Source organism: Bicyclus anynana, chromosome 11, assembly GCF_947172395.1.
Source record: "Bicyclus anynana chromosome 11, ilBicAnyn1.1, whole genome shotgun sequence".
NCBI lineage: Eukaryota > Metazoa > Arthropoda > Insecta > Lepidoptera > Nymphalidae > Bicyclus > Bicyclus anynana.
Genome location: NC_069093.1, coordinates 10897046 through 10915333, shown reverse-complemented (window position 1 = coordinate 10915333; position 18288 = coordinate 10897046). Strand labels below are relative to the sequence as shown.

Genomic DNA, 18288 nt, shown 5'->3' with positions numbered 1-18288 from the left:
TGCATTTCCGCGCTGGACAGCCAGGCTGATCCTTTGCGCAAAAAATGAGCCAGCCCTTCTGTCACCAGTCGAGGCAACTAGCCGTGGTGAAATGATTCGGTAAAATTTTTTGGCACTGCGACTCCATGGCCCAAGGGTCTCCACGGAAAAAGGTACAAGAAATAAAACTACAAGAAATTTGAATTGCACATTATATATTGTATCATTTTTCAAAAGTACAACTGCTGAGTTTCTTGCCGGCTCTTCTCAGCAGAAACTGCCTTCCGAACCGGTGGTAGTCTTTACAAATAGTCAAACAACGTTTCAAAAGTGAATTTTCGGATTATTGGACTTTGTATTAACGTTCATAGTTACTAAATTATAAACATTTTCTGTAGGTTAAAATGATAAAAATAACTCAAGCTACGCTTACTTTAGAGCTTTGTTTGGTATTATGGTGTTATGGTATAAGTAAAATCTCAAATTGCGAATAAATGTATAGAATTCGACCAGTTTTATTTTAAGTATAGATATAGATATAGATAAGTATAGATAGATATAGATAAATATAATATATAGATAGATATAGTAGATATAAAACTTATATAGCAACTATACCGCTTACTGCCTCGCTGGTCTAATGGTTAGCCTATGAGTGGCTACGGGTCCTGGGTTAAGCCCCGTACCTCGGAGCGCACGTTCATTAACATCTGATAGTGTTCGTTAAAAGAAACCAGAAGCCCACCAATCCACATTGTAGCAGCATGGTGGCTAATCTTTTCTATTCTAAAAGAGGCAGATATCCTTACTGAAATTTATATACTGTTACTTTAGCTGTTCTCTGCAGTTAATAGCACGGCGTGAAAACGATTATTTGCCAGGCTTGTGAAAATTAAATATCACAAGAGCAACTTTTATAAAGCTCTCCGTATAAATCCGATTTAATAGCATGCAAAATTAATTTACGCCACGTAAATGTTTGCATATTATAAAGTGATATAAGTTTCGGGTAAAGTTATATAATTAATGGGATATCGTAGGCCGTATCGGCGTAAACTGAGGTTTTGGCCAGCGCAGAAGCATCGCCTTTTGGGGCCTGAAGGTCGGAATGACTCTCTAAGGGTGTCTACTCTGAGATTCGGACCTAGGTTTAGAGGGCAGTTCTGGAAGGGTGTTTTGGTCTGAGTGTAGTAAACTCATCGACGTCACCTAGGGTTTTAGGCGAGCGCAGAAGCATCCCCTAATGGGGCCCGAAGGAAAAGAGATGGGCGAAACGACTCTCTATGGGCGTCTCATCTGCGATCTCGGCTTAGAGGGCCGTTCTGGTAGGGTGTTTTGGCCTGAGTATATCAGTCCAGGCGCCCCCGAGATCGTGAGTTAAAAACCCATTTCAGGAGGACGTCAGATATCGGGGACTTCGTTTTCGCCAGCGTAGACGCTGATTTGTGTTGGGTTGCCTAGGAAGCAACGTCGGTGGTTGTGTCGTCGTCAGGATCGTAAAGGACATTTTTTTGTGTCTAGATCTATAAACGGCGTTGGGATCGGGGTTGTACCTACGAGGCACGCATCGACTAGTTGGTTTTCAGTTGTAAGCATCTTGCGTCCACCGATCTGAGTGGTCTAGTTTCTTGTGTTTGATACGTTATGCGGACGTAAGGTTGGACGCAACTTTGCATTCGTTACTCAACGATGTAGCTATCTAATGTTGAAAGAACTTTTAAACTCTGTGGTCGTTTTAAGTTAAATCGAAACAACCAAAAAAAAAAATTATCTCTTTGTAATATTATTTATTAACGAATGTCCGCGACTGTTTCTGAAAATCAGTTTTTCGCAAATCCTGCGGGAACCATTTTAAAAAAGTTTGTTTGTTATTTAGTGTTGTGCAACTGACTATAGTTAAATACTTGAGTAAACACAGTTATTTTGGAATCACAAGCGGGCACTTTATTTTCATATACTTATATGTAGGTAACTATTGATTAATGTACCCATGTGTTATTTATTGATGATTATTATTTCGACAGCTTCGTATAAAACTGTATAAAGGACTCTAATTTAATTTAACACATAACACATTACTTACAATAACAAATGCTTTTTAATCCAATACTTTTTTAATAATTAAAAAACATATGAATATGTTAAAAATAAAATTTAAATAAATGCTACCTCCAGTAAGTATTTATTTTCATTCTTGTTGCTGCGGTTTGGTGGGAACGGACGGAAATCGGGTTTATGGAAATTGAATATTATCGCGAAGCAATTTTATAAAATTATTTCGCTGAACATTGAAATAATATTTGTACTCTGAGCTTAAAATATGGAGACGTTGGTCTTATTTTAGTGTCTTACATTTGGAGTAGGTTTTTCTGATATTGTAGGTACCTATTATCTCTGTACCTCGTAAAGAACAGGGGTAATAGGTAGGTATAGTTAGCAAACTACTCAAAAGTGGATTGTAAAAATAAAAAAAAACAATGTTCAACGAAGATTTACAATATTTGATAGGTTAATTAATAAATCAAGTCGAAATGTAACCAAAATAAAACAGATTTCACTACTCGAGACAGAGTAATTTCCCTGCCTAACTCAGAATAATCCGAGAAGGACTCCATGAGAGATGTTGGTGGATCGACCACCTCCAGAACATGAGAACACTGAAACGGCGAGCGCTTAGTAAGGGGGAGGACACACGGCGCCGGAGCGGTGCCGCAGCGGCGCCCTGCCTTTAAATAGCAATGTTAAGCCACACGGTGCGCTGTGGCGTCTCGCATACAAATATTAATGATATGCCACACGGTGCCTTGTGTGTACAGCGATGCGGCAAAACGTCTCCGGCGCGGCGCCGCACCGCACCGTGTGGCATCTCCCTAACACCAGTGGTTCTCACCCAAGAACGCCACTGACTAATCACTTCACGAAAACAAATTGCGCCATGGAAACAAGTCGCGCCTCCTAGCGCCGGCACCAGCCAACACGAGATCGAGTGAAGTCATATCCGTCCAGTTTTGACGCGCAGCATATTTTATTAATCCATTAGAAGACCAGGTATGTCTCCTTTTACCTTTCCATAACTATCCCATCTTAGATCCACAACACTGCTCCGTTAATGGGTTAATGGTAACAGTAAACATTAACAGATTCCAAAATTATTACCATTAACGTATTAACGGATGATCATGATGACGATGATCTGTAGAAAAATAAATTCAACGTGAGCAAAGTAGTCGATATGAGTTAAAATATAAACTTTAAACTTATAAAAGATATTTACTGTCTACGTAGTTTACCCGGCATGTGTCTGTGCATTGTGATCCAATATCCGCTCGCGCGGTAGACACCCAATATCCGGATTCATTGTTCACTTCATTCCGGAGTCAGAACAACGCTAGCCTCCCTCAAACTATTATTACGTTCCGAAATGTGATAGAAATTAATTTGTTATAATACATTAATACATTACATTAAAAGAAATTTGTCTAAAAAAATAATTAATCATTATAATTAGCATTATAATTTACTGATCGATAAATCTAGTAGGTAGTGCTTATCCAATAAAAAGAAAAACTTCGTTCCAATATTTTAACATGGAAGAAGTAGTGATTAAGAGCTATTAAAATAATAATATATACTTATAAATGTCCCTTCTACCTGCGTAGTTTATCCGGTATGAGTCTATGTTATCCAATATCCACTGTCCACGCGGTTGACTGCCATCCGGATTCATTGTTCACTTAATTCCGCATTCAGAATACCGCTGGCCTGCCTCAGACTATTATTATGATCTGAAATGTGTTAGAAATTAATTTGTTATAATACATAACGTTCACATTTAGAAAATAGTCTAATTACAGTAATTGATCGATAAATATAATTTAAAAATCATAATAATTTAATGATCAATAAATTAGAAGTCTTATACGTAAGAAAGAAATACCTCGTTGCAATATTTTTATAATGTTATGTATTATAACAAATTAATTTCTGACACATGAAATGTGACTCATAATAAAAATCAGAGGCATAGTAGCGATGTTCTGAATTCGGAATGAAGTGAACAATGAATCCGGATATTGGATGTCAACCGCACGAGCGGAGATTGGACCACAATGCACAGACACATGCCGGATAAACTACGTAGTTAGTAGGAACATTTATAAGCTTATAATATGTCACTAGCTTTTAATAACTACTTCTAAGTAAAAATATCTGAACGAAGTTTTTCTTTTTATCGGATATGACTTACTAATTTATTTAACATTTAGTAGAAAATTATTGTCTAATTACAATAATTGATCGATAAATATAATTTAGAAATCAAAATAATTTAGTGACCAATAAATTAGTAGGTCTTTTTCGTTAGAAAGAAAAACTTCGTTGCGATATTTTTACTTAGAAGTAGTTACTAAGAGATAGTGACATTATATAAGCTTATAAATGTCCCTACAACCTACGTAGTTTATCCGGCATGTGTCTGTGCATTGTGATCCAATATCCGCTCGTGCGGTTGACATCCAATATCCGGATTCATTGTTCACTTCATTCCGGATTCAGAACACCGCTAGTCTGGCTCAGACTATTACTATGATCTGAAATGTGACAGAAATTAATTTGTTATATTACAAAACGTTTACATTTAGTAGAAAATTGTCTAATTACAATAATTGATCGATAAATATAATTTAAAAATCATAATAATTTAGTGATCAATAAATTAGTAGGTCTTATCCGATAAAAAGAAAAACTTCGTTCCGATATTTTTACTTAGAAGTAGTTATTAAGAGCTAGTGACATAATATAAGCTTATAAATGTCCCTACAACCTACGTAGTTTATCCGGCATGTGTCTGTGCATTGTGATCCAATATCCGCTCGTGCGGTTGACATCCAATATCCGGATTCATTGTTCACTTCATTCCGGATTCAGAACACCGCTGCCTCAAACTATTATGTTCTGAAATATGATAGGAACCCGTAATAAGTTTATAACGTTCACGTTAAATTATCGATAACATGGACTTTAATTATAGCCTGCTATTAACTTATGCACTGTACCTCGATAAATAATATGCATCTATATTATTTATCTAGGTACAGTGCTTAAGTTAATTTTTTGATGGCCAAATGATAGTAGGTAAGTGGAATACCAGATAAACAGAGTAACAATTTCACATGGCGTGTCATGTGAAGTTGTTACCAGTAATAACAAAATACTACGTAGCACTTGTAGGACGTATTCCTGACATACTTAGGTGTTAAGCCTCATATAATTTATTTCATTTATTGTTTTTTTTTTTTATAAATGCAAATTTGAATTTGTTTCTTTGAGTTGTTCGCCTTCTTCTTAACCGACCTTCTTTTCAATAAGTTCTGGTTAAAAAAAATGACTACGGCATTAAATTTGTTTGACGAAGTCTATGAACTTGTGGGTTAAAACTATTTTTATTAACGATCGTATATCATTTAAAAAATATTGCTTATAATAAAAATATTACTCTATACTAATATTATGAAGAGGAAAGGTTTGATTTTTGTTTGTTTGTATGTATTGAATAGGCTCTGAAAATATTGAACCGATTGAGATTAGATTACCTCTAGGTAGGGTTGGGTAGGGGTAGCTTGGGTAGGGGTAGGGTAGGGTACGGTAGCTGTAAAGTGGGAGAAGAATAGGATAGGGGTAGGGAATGAGTTAAAGTTAAGCTTGACGGATTCCGCTAGTTATTAAATAGAGTCTTCTAGTGCCTATTATAATACTGGTACCTACCGATGTTATGTATCTTAACAACTCTGTAATTCGTCGAGTACATAAGTAAGTAGGAAATACTCGCATAAAAACAAATTGACAATTGTTATTGAACTTGGCATTGCCACGAACGCTAATGAGCAAAAATAGAGACATACCTGTATATTGATAGAATCTATTGATACCTACTGAATAACCAACTGTGTGAGAGGCTGTCTTAATACGAAATACCTATCTATTGATGGTAGTCTTTTTACTCCATATGATATAGATTCTAACACACAACTCTAGAAAAATATAGACAAGTGAACTACTGCCTTAAGAAGAAAATTCTCTGGTATGCAGGTTTCCTCACGATGTTTCCCTTCACCGTTTGAGACACATTATATTTAATTTCTTAAAATGCACACAACTGAAAAGTTGGAGGTGCATGCCCCAGACCGAATTCGAATCGAAGGCAGAGAAATACAAGACATACAATTTTACAAGACGGAGGTCCTGGGTTCGATCCCCGGCTGGGCAGATTGAGATTTTCTTAATTTCTCCAGGTCTGGCTGGTGGGAGGCTTCGGCCGTGGCTAGTTACCACCCTAACGGCAAAGACGTAATAGCCTCCCACCAGCCAGACCTGGAGAAATTAAGAAAATCTCAATCTGCCCAGCCGGGGATCGAACCCAGGACCTCCGTCTTGTAAAATTGTATGTCATACCCACTCTGCTATCACGGCTTTTATTATTAAATGCACTAAAAATAAATTCCAAGGTAGGTGAGAGCATACGTCATCACACTGATCTTCCTGTCCAGTGGTCCAGTGCGCGGTTGACAGGCAATATCCGTATAATCCATTGTACATTTCATCGTGGATTTGGAACACCAACTATCACTGTGGCTCATTTTCGATCTTGCTCTAGGTAACCTATAAAAGTTGTTATAAGCAAAGTTTTGACAACCTCTTTGGCGCATTTGGTAAGTAGTTTGGTGTTGTTTTTAACAGAGGACATTTTTATCCTGGAATCGACCCTGGGGTTCAGTTTAGAATTATATATTTTCTAAATTAGCCCAGCAGGGTTGTTAAGTACCTCGGTGTACCATTCAAGTAATCTGTGGCTACATCGTTTTTCATCGTATTTTCGTTTCTGCACCATCTAACATTGTGTTTTCAACGAAATGACACAATTATCGTCATATTACATATAATAACATTATTAAAGTGGCAGATAGTAGCGTTTTTTTAACGAATAACTGCTATTTATGTAAATTCGTTCAAATAATCATGTTAGATGATCGTAGAAACAAAAAAACATTAGCACTTAATATAAAATAGTGCAGTCAAGCTTATTTCGTTGATATAACTATTTTAAATCATCACAAAAACGAAAATACCATGAAAAACGATGTAGTGACTGCTTACTTGAATACAAAGTAGGTAATGTCGAATGTTTAGATTATTATTAACACAACAGTTGGAAGGAAATTCCGACCTTCCTCTTGATTTCTGATAAACGTTCTTAAAGTTAATAGTTTGGCGTTAATCCCTTGGGAACCCCAAAGACAGATAAGAGATGCTGTAAATAGTAATAAACGTTCATTGAATCGAGATTAGAAGGGACTAATGAAAAACTTTTAAAATATTCCGACCATTTTCCTAAACTCTGCAGACTTTCAAGACAGTTCGACCTTCTGGTTTTTTATTCCCCTTATCCAGTCCTAACTTTTGTAAAAGTAATGACAATTACGAGTAAAAGCAACATTAAGAAACTTAGACTTTACGCAGTACCAATATTTATCAATCAAAAAAAAATCAAAGAGTTTGTCTGTGATTAAAAAGAACTGCTTTTTCTCAACACTAACTCAACACTAACGCGACACTAAAATACTATAAAATTTTCACTGTCTGTCTGTCTGTCCGGGTTAATCTTTGGAACGACTGAATCGATTTTAATGGGACTTTCACTGGAAGATAGGAGAGGTTATTTACAAATGTCGCCTAATTTTTATCCCGGAGAAATCCCGCGCGAATCGCGAAATATTGAATTTCACGTGGAGTGAGGTACGCGAGTGTTTTTATTTATTTTGTTTATTTATTATCATTCAAGCAATACCATATATTATTTTACATTATATAATATAAAAATTATAATAGTCACATGATGGGCTAGACTATACTTATAATAAATCTGTAGAGAGGTCAATTCTGAACGTGTACATGAAATATATTTCCAAAATAACTCTCAGGGGGTGATTAGTGATCGATACTGATGCCAAAAATGCCAATTAGTAAAATTTATATGTTCGTTATAGAAAAAAACTACTCGACGGACTCTAACGAAACTTGGTAGAATTATTCTTCATACTCCTGGGCAGGTTATAGTATAATTTTCATCACGCTTCGATCAATAGGAGCAGAGCTGTGAAGGGAAATGTTTCGAAAACGGGAGAAGTTACTCCATTTTTACAGCGATACTGGTAATATATGGATAAGGACTGAATTAAAGATGTCTAAGGGCGGACGAAGTCGCGGGCGTCCTATAGTAAATAATATAGTTTTTCAAGTCTGCAATCGCTATTTGTACTGTTGTAATTCTTGTACACAAATTAATAAATTAGTATTATCATTTTCATAATATTATATTGAATAATTTCAATATATTCATTAATGAATAAATATTCCAATTAGAATGATAACCTACATTATAAATATAGTTTGTAACGAGGGTCTGAGTAGGTATCAGATTTACGGGTAAGGTCAAGAACAGTCGTGTCGGGATGAAATTCAATAGCGGTGGAAAATGCTTATCAGTTCGTCTTTGAGGGTACTTTACAAAAAGGCCGGGGAGGGCTTTTAGAACTCGATATTGGGCTGGTATTAAATTATTTAAAGACAAAAAAGAACTTGGTTAGGTAACTATCATAAGGAGTAGGTAGCTAACTAAATAACATATAGTTCACACTAAACTATGCGTTATATTTTGATTTTATCTATTTACTAGCTGACGCCGTGCGGTTTTACCCGCGTGGTTCCCGTTCCCATAGGAATATGGGAATAATATATAGCCTTTAGCCTTCCTCGATAAATGGGCTATCTAACACTGGAAGAAATTCTCAAATCGGACCAGCAGTTCCTGAGATTAACGCGTTGAATCAAGCGAACAAACAAACAAACTCTTCAGCTTTATAATATTAGTTTATTAGTAGTTATATTAGTAGTTTGGATTTTAAGGTTTTGTTATTAGAACAAACTATTTTAAAATTTGACGGCGTCCGTGGCGCAGTGGTGTGCGCGGTGGATTTACAAGAAGAAGAGAAGAGTCTTGGGTTCGATCCCCGGCTGGGCCGATTGAAGTTTTCTTAATTGGTCCAGGTCTGGTTAGTTACCACCCTACCGACAAAGACGCCAAGCGGTTTAGCGTTCCGGTACGATGTCGTGTAGAAACCGAAAGGAGTGTGGATTTCATCCATCCTAACTAGTTGCCCACTTCCATCTCAGATGGCTACATCACTTACCATCGTCAAGGGCTAATTTGTAGAAAAAAAAATTGTTTCAGTAAATCCAGAGATTACCTCTTACAACACGACAAACTTTACCTCGTTCTAAAATTAGTATTGATAAAGGAACGAGTAGGTAAATAGTGACACATAAAGAAATGTCTGTAGAATTTCTTTACACTGGAGTAATTTGTTGAGATATTTCAAGAGATTCTGATTAATTCTGTAAACAGAGCCTTTGTTTATAATACTGCAAGTTTAGATAAGACATTTTTTACAGAATGCTCATTTCTTTTTTTTTTTTTTTTTATTCTTTACAAGTTAGCCCTTGACTACAATCTCACCTGATGGTAAGTGATGATGCAGTCTAAAATGGAAGCGGGCTAACTCGTTAGGAGGAGGATGAAAATCCACACCCCTTTCGGTTTCTACACGGCATCGTACCGGAACGCTAAATCGCTTGGCGGTACGTCTTTGCCGTTAGGGTGGTAACTAGCCACGGCCGAAGCCTCCCACCAGCCAGACCTGGAGAAATTAAGAAAATCTCAATCTGCCCAGCCGGGGATCGAACCCAGGACCTTCGTCTTGTAAAATTGTATGTCTTGTATTTCACTAATAGACAAAAGATTTGTAAACGTTATCCCATAATCCATTAACGAAAACTTCGTGTTTTATTGTACAATTTATTTACGTAATAGGTGTACTTAGCCGTGACTATATATTTTTTGTTGGTCATCAAAAGATTTAGTTTTTGTTGTGCTCTCAAGACATGAGAGGCAGTGGTGCGTATATTGACCTTAACATCTCCTATTGTTGGTCATAAAATTCATGAAAAATAATATCTTTTAATTGTGTTGTTACTATGTATTTATATTTATTATTTATTACTGTCTCGTTGGTTTCGTGGTTAGCTTATGTGGCTTCTTTAAACTTACAGAAATTGTCAGCAGAGCCCGTATCGTTTCTTTATCAACCCATATTCGGCTCACTGCTGAGCACGAGTCTCCTCTCAGAATGAGAGGGCTTAGGCCAATAGTTCACCACGCTGACCTAATGCGGATTGGCAGACTTCACACATACAGAGAATTAAGAAAATCATCTGGTATGCAGGTTTCCTCACGATGTTTTTCTTTACCGTTTGAGACACTTGTTATTTAATTTCTTAAAATGCACACAACTGAAAAGTTGGAGGTGCATGCCCCGGACCGAATTACATACCGGCATACAATTACTTACTAACTTTGAATACTATTTTAAATGGATCAGTTTTCACTAATTTTGATAGAGCGAGACTAAATAACACAGCGCAGTGTCGGTCGACCCCCACTGACCAGGTGGATTGACGACATAGAGCGAGTCGCAGGGATTCGCTGGATGCAGGTGGCTCAGTATCGTGATGTTTGGAAGTCCCTACAAAAGTTCTGCAGTGGACGTCCATCGGCTGATATGATGATGATGATGAGATGTCACATCTTCGCAGCATAGCTGGGAAGCACATCTTTGGTGGAGAAGCACCATAGGTAATAGTGGTGTATCTACCTAAACTGTAGCTTACGTCATAAGGCGCTACCGAATGTTTAGCAAGCACTAACAACACGTTAAACAATTTATATATCCAGCCACAAAAACTGCCATATACGATAGCAGGTTTTTTATTTGTTTGTGCGGAATGGATTTGAGTGTGGTTTTTCCGTTTACACGTCGGATACAGCCTGCAGCAAAGTTAGCCCAGGGCCAATTGTCTGTGTGTGGAAAACTCGCGTAGATACCTGACAATGTCAGCTGGAAAAATTGGTGTATATTTTTCATATAGCTTTCTAATAGGTCCTGGCAGTGGCGTGCACTTCATAGATGCATAAATACACTGCATACCCTGAGGATTAACTATGAACCTGTATTGGAGGAGGAATCTTCCATTTTGTAAAATTTTTGCGTATAGTGCCTAACCTAGTTAAAAACCTTGTGCACGCCACTGGGCACAGAATTATAGAAAGAAAGAAAGATCTTTATTTTTTGATGTGCAACACATAACATTATAAAATTATAAAATACTAGCTGACGCCGCGCGATTTCACCCGCGTGGTTCCCGTTTCCGTAGGAATACGGGGATAATATATAGCCTATAGCCTTCCTCTATAAATGGGCTTTCTAACACTGAAAGAATTTTCAAATCGGACCAGTAGTCCCTGAGATTAGCACGCTCAATCAAACTTGTTTGTTTGATTGAGCGTGCTAATCTCAGCTCAAACAAACTCTTCAGCTTTATAATATTACCTATAGATATGGCTTAACTGTCCAGTCACACTTGACTCTAACAAAAATGATCTCTTAAAAGCTTAATATTTTACCAAACAAATCCTTAAATCAAAAAATGAGATAGGAGACCCCTCATATCTTTCAAAGACCTATCCAACGATACCCCACACTATAAAATAAACGAGTAAAATCATACTCACTTTACATGTAGGGGAGTACCCTAAAAAACATTTTTCCAGATTTAATTTTACGATTCTCATAAATATATATAGGTAGGTAAAGGTTATACATAAAATGCAATACCGCTATTAGATCAATGTATTATTACGTAACCTTTGACACCTATATATAAGTACGTAACAAATAAATAAACAATTGTCAATATTTTCAATGGTTAATTCAAATCTATTCGTCCGTGTAACGAATCAATTGCAACACCTGAATAACTTTTGTTTATTGGAAACGGTACGCCACGCGTGTAGAAACGAATTAAAGCATTGTATACTAGCGGAAGCCCGCGACTACGTTCGCGTGAAAGTCGGTGTAAACTTTCAACTACCCCTACCCCTACCCTACCCTACCCGTACCCTAGTCATTAAGGCTGCATACGCGATGGAAGCTAAAAAAATGGAGTAACTATTCCCTTTATCCCAACATTTCCCTTCACTGATCTGCTCCTATTGATCGTAGCGTGATGAAAAGTATACTATAACGTGCCCAGGAGTATGAAGAACAATTGTACCAAGTTTTGTTAAAATCCGTCAAGTAGTTTTTGTTTCTATTACGAACATACAGACATTCAGACAAATAGACAGACAAAAATTTTACTGATTGCATTTTTGGCATCAGTATCGATCACTAATCACCCCTTGATAGTTATTTTGAAAATATATTATTTTATGTACAGAATTGACCTCTCTACAGATTTATTATAAGTATAGATAATTTTTAATATACGTAAACAATACCCTTAATTGTGTTGATCAATTAAGCTTATCAATACTAAATAATACAATATAAAAAGTGTCTGTCTGTCAGAGCTGTGAAAGCCCAGTGGGTATGACTTCTGCCTCTGACTCCGGACGGCGTAGGTTCGAATCCGGTCTGGGGCATGCACTTTCAACTTTAAAGTTATGTGCATTTAAAGAAATTAAATATCACGTGTCTCAAACGGTAAAGGAAAAACATCGTGACGAAACCTGCATACCTTGAATTTTATCAATTCTCTACATGTACGAAGTTTGTCAATCCGCATTTTATTTACTTAAACAACACTAAACAAAAACACACCTTTTTAATTTCTTGTCTGTCTGTCTGTTTGTCTAATGGTGACTTATCTTTGGAACGGATGAACCGATTTTAATGGAACTTTCACTGGAAGATAGGGGTGGTTATTGAACAACGTATATGCTTTTAGGTTGGAAATATCCATGAATTCCGTGGAATTTGTAAAAACAAAATTTCGAACGAAGTCGAAGGCGTCCGTCAACTTGATTATAGTAAAGGTTGTAAGTACTAAAACCTTCACGTTCATTTTCCTCATTGTGACTATAACTATCTATAAATTATTAATTTATCTAAAAGGTTAATAATAATTATTAAATGTTAACTGCCTAGTTGGTCCAACTGGCTTAAATGAACATCAAATCAATTGAGAAATGTCATCCACTTTATGATATCCACCAGTAGGCACCGGATGACATCTGTTACATAGAATTTCAATTTCGTATTGCCAACAGGCCTAAGTCAAAAGATAGTGAATTAGCCTGCAGGGGTGAATTTTCCTTTCCTATACATTATCTGTACCAGAGTTGTGTAAGATAAGTCAGCGCGCGACTGGCGACCTAATTATGTTGCCAGCGTTAGTGATCTCTTTTACCCGCCAAGAGATAGATAGAGATAGATGACAAGCTGGCGGCACTTCTGATTAGTTCATTTATTATAGTTAGAATTATTTAGTTTGATTCCGGTAGTACCGGAATACTACAGTGTATTTTTTTATTCTTTACAAGTCAGTCCTTGACTACAATCTCACCGGATGGTAAGTGATGCAATCTAAGATGGAAGCGAGATACCTTCTTTGAAGGAGGATGAAAATTCACTCTTATTACGGTTTCTACACGACATCGTACCGGAACGCTACATCTCTTGGCGGTACGTCTTTGCCGGTAGGGTGGCAAGTAGTCACGAAACCTTCCACCAGCCAGACCTGGACCAATTAAGAAAACATCAATCGGCTCTGCCGGGGATCGAACCCGGGACCTCCGTCTTGTAAATCCGCCGCGCATACCGCAGTGGCTGACTCGACTCGACTGAGGCCGTCGAAAAGTATTACACTCTGATGACAAGATTACAATACATTATACATTATCCTTTAACGGCCACGTAATAATACGAGATCTATACTATCTATAGTCTTGGCTGCCTTAACTTGTTTAAGTTAAATTTCGAAGGACTTTTCCTTAAGGAAATTGAATTAAGAAGGTGTAAAATATGGGCGTGCTATAGATATTTTTTGTAAAGTAAAATAAATGTTTGTTACTTACACCTTTCCTCACAAAAAATAGCCATAAAATATTATACCAGTGATTAAAGTCCATCAGACATACAGGGCACATTTTTAAATTAATTTATTAAGCCAAATTGAAATAAAAATACAGCAACAATTAATATTGACTTAATAATTATTGTAAGAGACAAGATAAAACTAACAATGATAAAAAATAATCATGATTTTTTTTTTATCAATGACAATATTAATAATTTAGTAAATTTGATACATTAAATTGTAGGTTTATTCGTAAAATATTTAGGACTGTTTTTCGGAGTTATAAATACTCATGTAGTAAGATATTATGTATGGCTATTGACCCTTTCATCTGGGCTCAGAATGGAAAAAAGTATAATCGCTAATTTCAAATGTGACAATATGAATATTAAAATAATTATTAAACACTGAAGACACTGGCTGTACGGTATAATACGTTTGCCTGTTCCCTACGGGAATGTATAAAGTTAAAAAAAAAATGTGTAAAGTAACATTGTTAATTAATTATTATTTTAAATAATCCATAGTTATTAAAATTAGTAAAAACAAAAATTAATTGAAAAAAAATATATATTGATAACATTCTGTAAGTTTTTAATTGAATAAAATATTTTTTCACTTTGTCTTTGCAAGTAAAAAATTTTTAAGCAACTTTTTTAACTCATAATCGAATTTGTTAATGAAAAAATCGTGAGGAAAATAAATAGATTACAGCATGCTCGAAGTACTTGGTACAGTGCAAGTCAGGCAGTTTACATTAAGCCTTTGCCTATCGCGCATGTTAAAAAGTGTAAACGGCGCGTGCGTAATGACAGGTGATAAAACGCGGGAAGTTAAACGTCTTTGATGTGCCAAAAAATGTTTAAGTGTGGTGAACAAAATTACTTGTGAATAGTTTATATTTGAATAGGTAATATTTTTTTTTTAAATGTGTTTATCTTTATTTTTTATTTGACGTCAATTTTGCTAAGTAAGTAACGTGTAACTTTATGGGGTATATTATTATGATTTGTTGTATCTGTATGCAAATTATATAACACATGATGATATAAGTGAACATTGCTCTTGTGCAGTATTTAAGTAGCGAAAAACGTGACTATTATTTTAATTTTTACCAAATCATCTATTAACTCTAATTATTCGAAGTCGAAAAACTGGTCTATGAAAAGCATAGACCATTTTTTCGACTTTTCCAACGGGCGGAAATCGAACCCACGTCCTCTCGATTGTGTCCAACTCCCTGAACCGTAGACGGGTTAGGTCAATGATATTATTGGCCTGGGTAGTATTTGAATTTTGCAGTTAGAAAAATGTATAATTGTCTCATTACTCCAGTGGTTAGCCTATGTGGTTTTGAATAACGAAGTCCTGGGTTCGAATCCTGAGCTATTATTTCTTTTAAGAATTTTTTTAGCACGATTATTCAGCTTCGAGTTGGTAAATTGATGGTGTGACACCCAACGATATTTTATACTTTAGATATGTTAAGGCAAAAATTATCCCAAAAAGTAATCCGAAATCAGCTATTTCATTGAGCGCACAATTTTTGTGTTTACTTACATTATATATTTATGTATAATACATAGATTTTACACTTCTTCAACACAGAACTCATCATTGTAGACAATATTTCAGTACTATTTGTTAAAATAACTTTCTTTGTGACTATATTTATTTATCACACTCTACTATAAAGGCGTAAGTTTGTGTGTAAGTATGTTTGTTCCTCTTTTACGCTGCGGCAACTGAAGCGATTTGTCTGAAATTTGGAATGGAAATATTGTTTACTCTGGATTAACACTTTTCATCCCGGAAAAATCCATCGTTTCTGCGGGATTTGTGAAAAACTGAATACCACGCGGAAGAAGTCACGGGTGTCCGCTAGTTTGAACATAAAACAGTTAGCCACATTTGCCCGTCTCAGTTTCGACGCGCTAGTGCCATGTCTCTAGTAAAAATATCGTTGGTTACACCCTCGTGCCTCAGAGAGCACGTTTAATCGGTCCTGGTCATTATTATTAACATCAGTCTGATAGTAGTCGTTAATCTTGAATCGGCCTTTCTTAAAACAAGGCAATAGGCTACTTGCCTCTTTTGTAAACATTGTTTAAACTGAATTATGGAAGTATTATAAGCTATATTTTATTTTGTCCTGTCAATAATAACTAGTAAAAAATTTAATAGAAATGAAAAAATATCTACGTAAACACATTAGCAAGTGACGTCATTCATAGATATAACAGCGTGATTGGCATTTGCAGTGTTGTGATAGATCACGTCACCGCAAGCGCCAATCACAAACCGATGGCTTGTAGCGAATGACGTCACAGCTTATGATTGGAGTTTGTGGTGACGTGATAAAAATACAATTTTGTTTTATAAAAATATTACAATTACGATATTATTGTCACAAATAAAAATGTGATTAGAGTTTCTAGGCATCTAAACTGCCTATATGCAAAAAATCTTTTTAGTTTAGGCAGGCGAGTAGCCTATTCACTAATTTTGACGTATGCTAGTTCACATTATACTAAATTGAGATTCTATGTAACAAATGTCATCCGGTGCCGAATGGTGGATATCATACAGTATGTAGATGACATTTTGTCAGTTGTTTTGTCAGTTGATAATAAAGACTAAATAGTGAATAGGCCAGCTGTATTAATTTAGAAATTTTGACCCCAGAAGAGAATAGAATTTTGGACCTTCGTGTTTATTGAGCCATTCAAACCGTGGAAGGGCAATCATTGTGTTTTGTCAATGGCAGGAAGTTGAATGGGTGCCTTGCTAAATATAAAATGTAGGTGGTATATATACTTACTAAGTACGTGGTTTTATCATTTACGTGTATAAAATTAACCTGAAGAAAATTATGTTTAATTTAATGGTAATTAATTTACTTAAGTAAGAATGTACGATAAAATACCAGATAAGAAGTACCTACTTAGTTGAGTTTTTATTATTCTTTGAAATACTTAATAAATTTTATTTTATTCTGGGTAATATTTTAGTCGTTTTTAAAAAATATAAAGCTTCTTTTTTCCGTTTTCCATTTGTATATAATATGAGTACTTATATTAGTGAATACGAAATCACGTGACCTAAGTATTAGTAACAATAGCTACCTATCAAATGATTCTACCTACATCAATTTCATACTACCTGATCAAAATTTTGGCGTAGTGGTATGCGCGGTGGATTTACAAGACGGAGGTCCTAGGTTCGATTCCCGGCTGGGTCTACTATTAAGCTTATTTTGATTTTTGTTAACTATATTACTATTTTTTATTATTATTATTTTGTTTACGGAATAAGAAAATGCGGTTTTGATTTGATTTCCCAGCGAAAAAAAAATGGTAGCTAACTTACGTCAATTTTTTTTTTATTCTTTACAAGTTAGCCCTTGACCACAATCTCACTTGATGGCAAGTGATGATGTAATCTAAGATGGTAGCGGGCTAACTTGTTAGGAGTAGGAAGACAATCCACACCCTTTTCAGTTTCTACATTTTATCGTACCGGAACGCTAAATCTTGGTCTTTGTCGGAAGGGTGGTAGCCACGGCCGAAGCCTCCCACCATCCAGACCTAGACCAATTAAGAAAACCTCCATCGGCCCAGCCGGGGATCGAACCCAGGACCTCCGTCTTGTAAATCCATTGCGCATACCACTGCGCCACGGAGGCCGTTAGTGAATTGACCGGCAGGTTTTGTGAGACATTCAAATAAAAACAAAGCTGGTAATGAATTTGTTTAGATAAAATGGCTGAGACCATGAAGGCTCTCGTCTATAGTGTATTTTAACTTTATTGTATTGGATTGGTTTTTGTAATACTTATAACAAAAAAAATCTAAACGAACCTATCGTTTAGATATTTTTTGTTGGGTCTATTACAATGCGGTTAAAAAATGGCTATCTACGTAAATTTTTTATATTCTTGTAAAATTTTTTTGATTATAAGTTTTTATTTCCATTAAATCGGTTTCATGGAATTATTACGTGAGGTACAATTTACAGAATAGTTATACTAAACAACATTTAAACTGTATTACGGTTTTTATCTAAGTAGATAAAAAGTAATATTAAAAATATGAAGCTTCTTTTTTTAGATCCGTTTGTAAATGTATAATATGAGTAGGTACGGTTTTTTTTTTAAATGAACTGAACTGATTCGCACAGGATTTTCGTTAGTATAACTTCTCTACTACTCTACATTTTAAGTCCATTGGACTATTGTGGTAATCATTCAAAATAGTCACTCCTAACAAACTTTACGAA

The 18288-nt window shown here is 35.7% G+C and overlaps 1 protein-coding gene across 1 annotated transcript in view; it reads left to right on the top strand.

The window, feature by feature from the left end:
- The first annotated feature begins 14749 nt into the window (after positions 1-14749).
- LOC112049066 (sodium-independent sulfate anion transporter) overlaps positions 14750-18288 on the top strand; it is a 64916-nt gene continuing 61377 nt past the window's right edge. The window contains exon 1 of the mRNA XM_024086823.2: positions 14750-14920. The gene's annotated coding sequence lies outside the window, so the exon portion shown is untranslated. The remainder of the gene's footprint in view (positions 14921-18288) is intronic.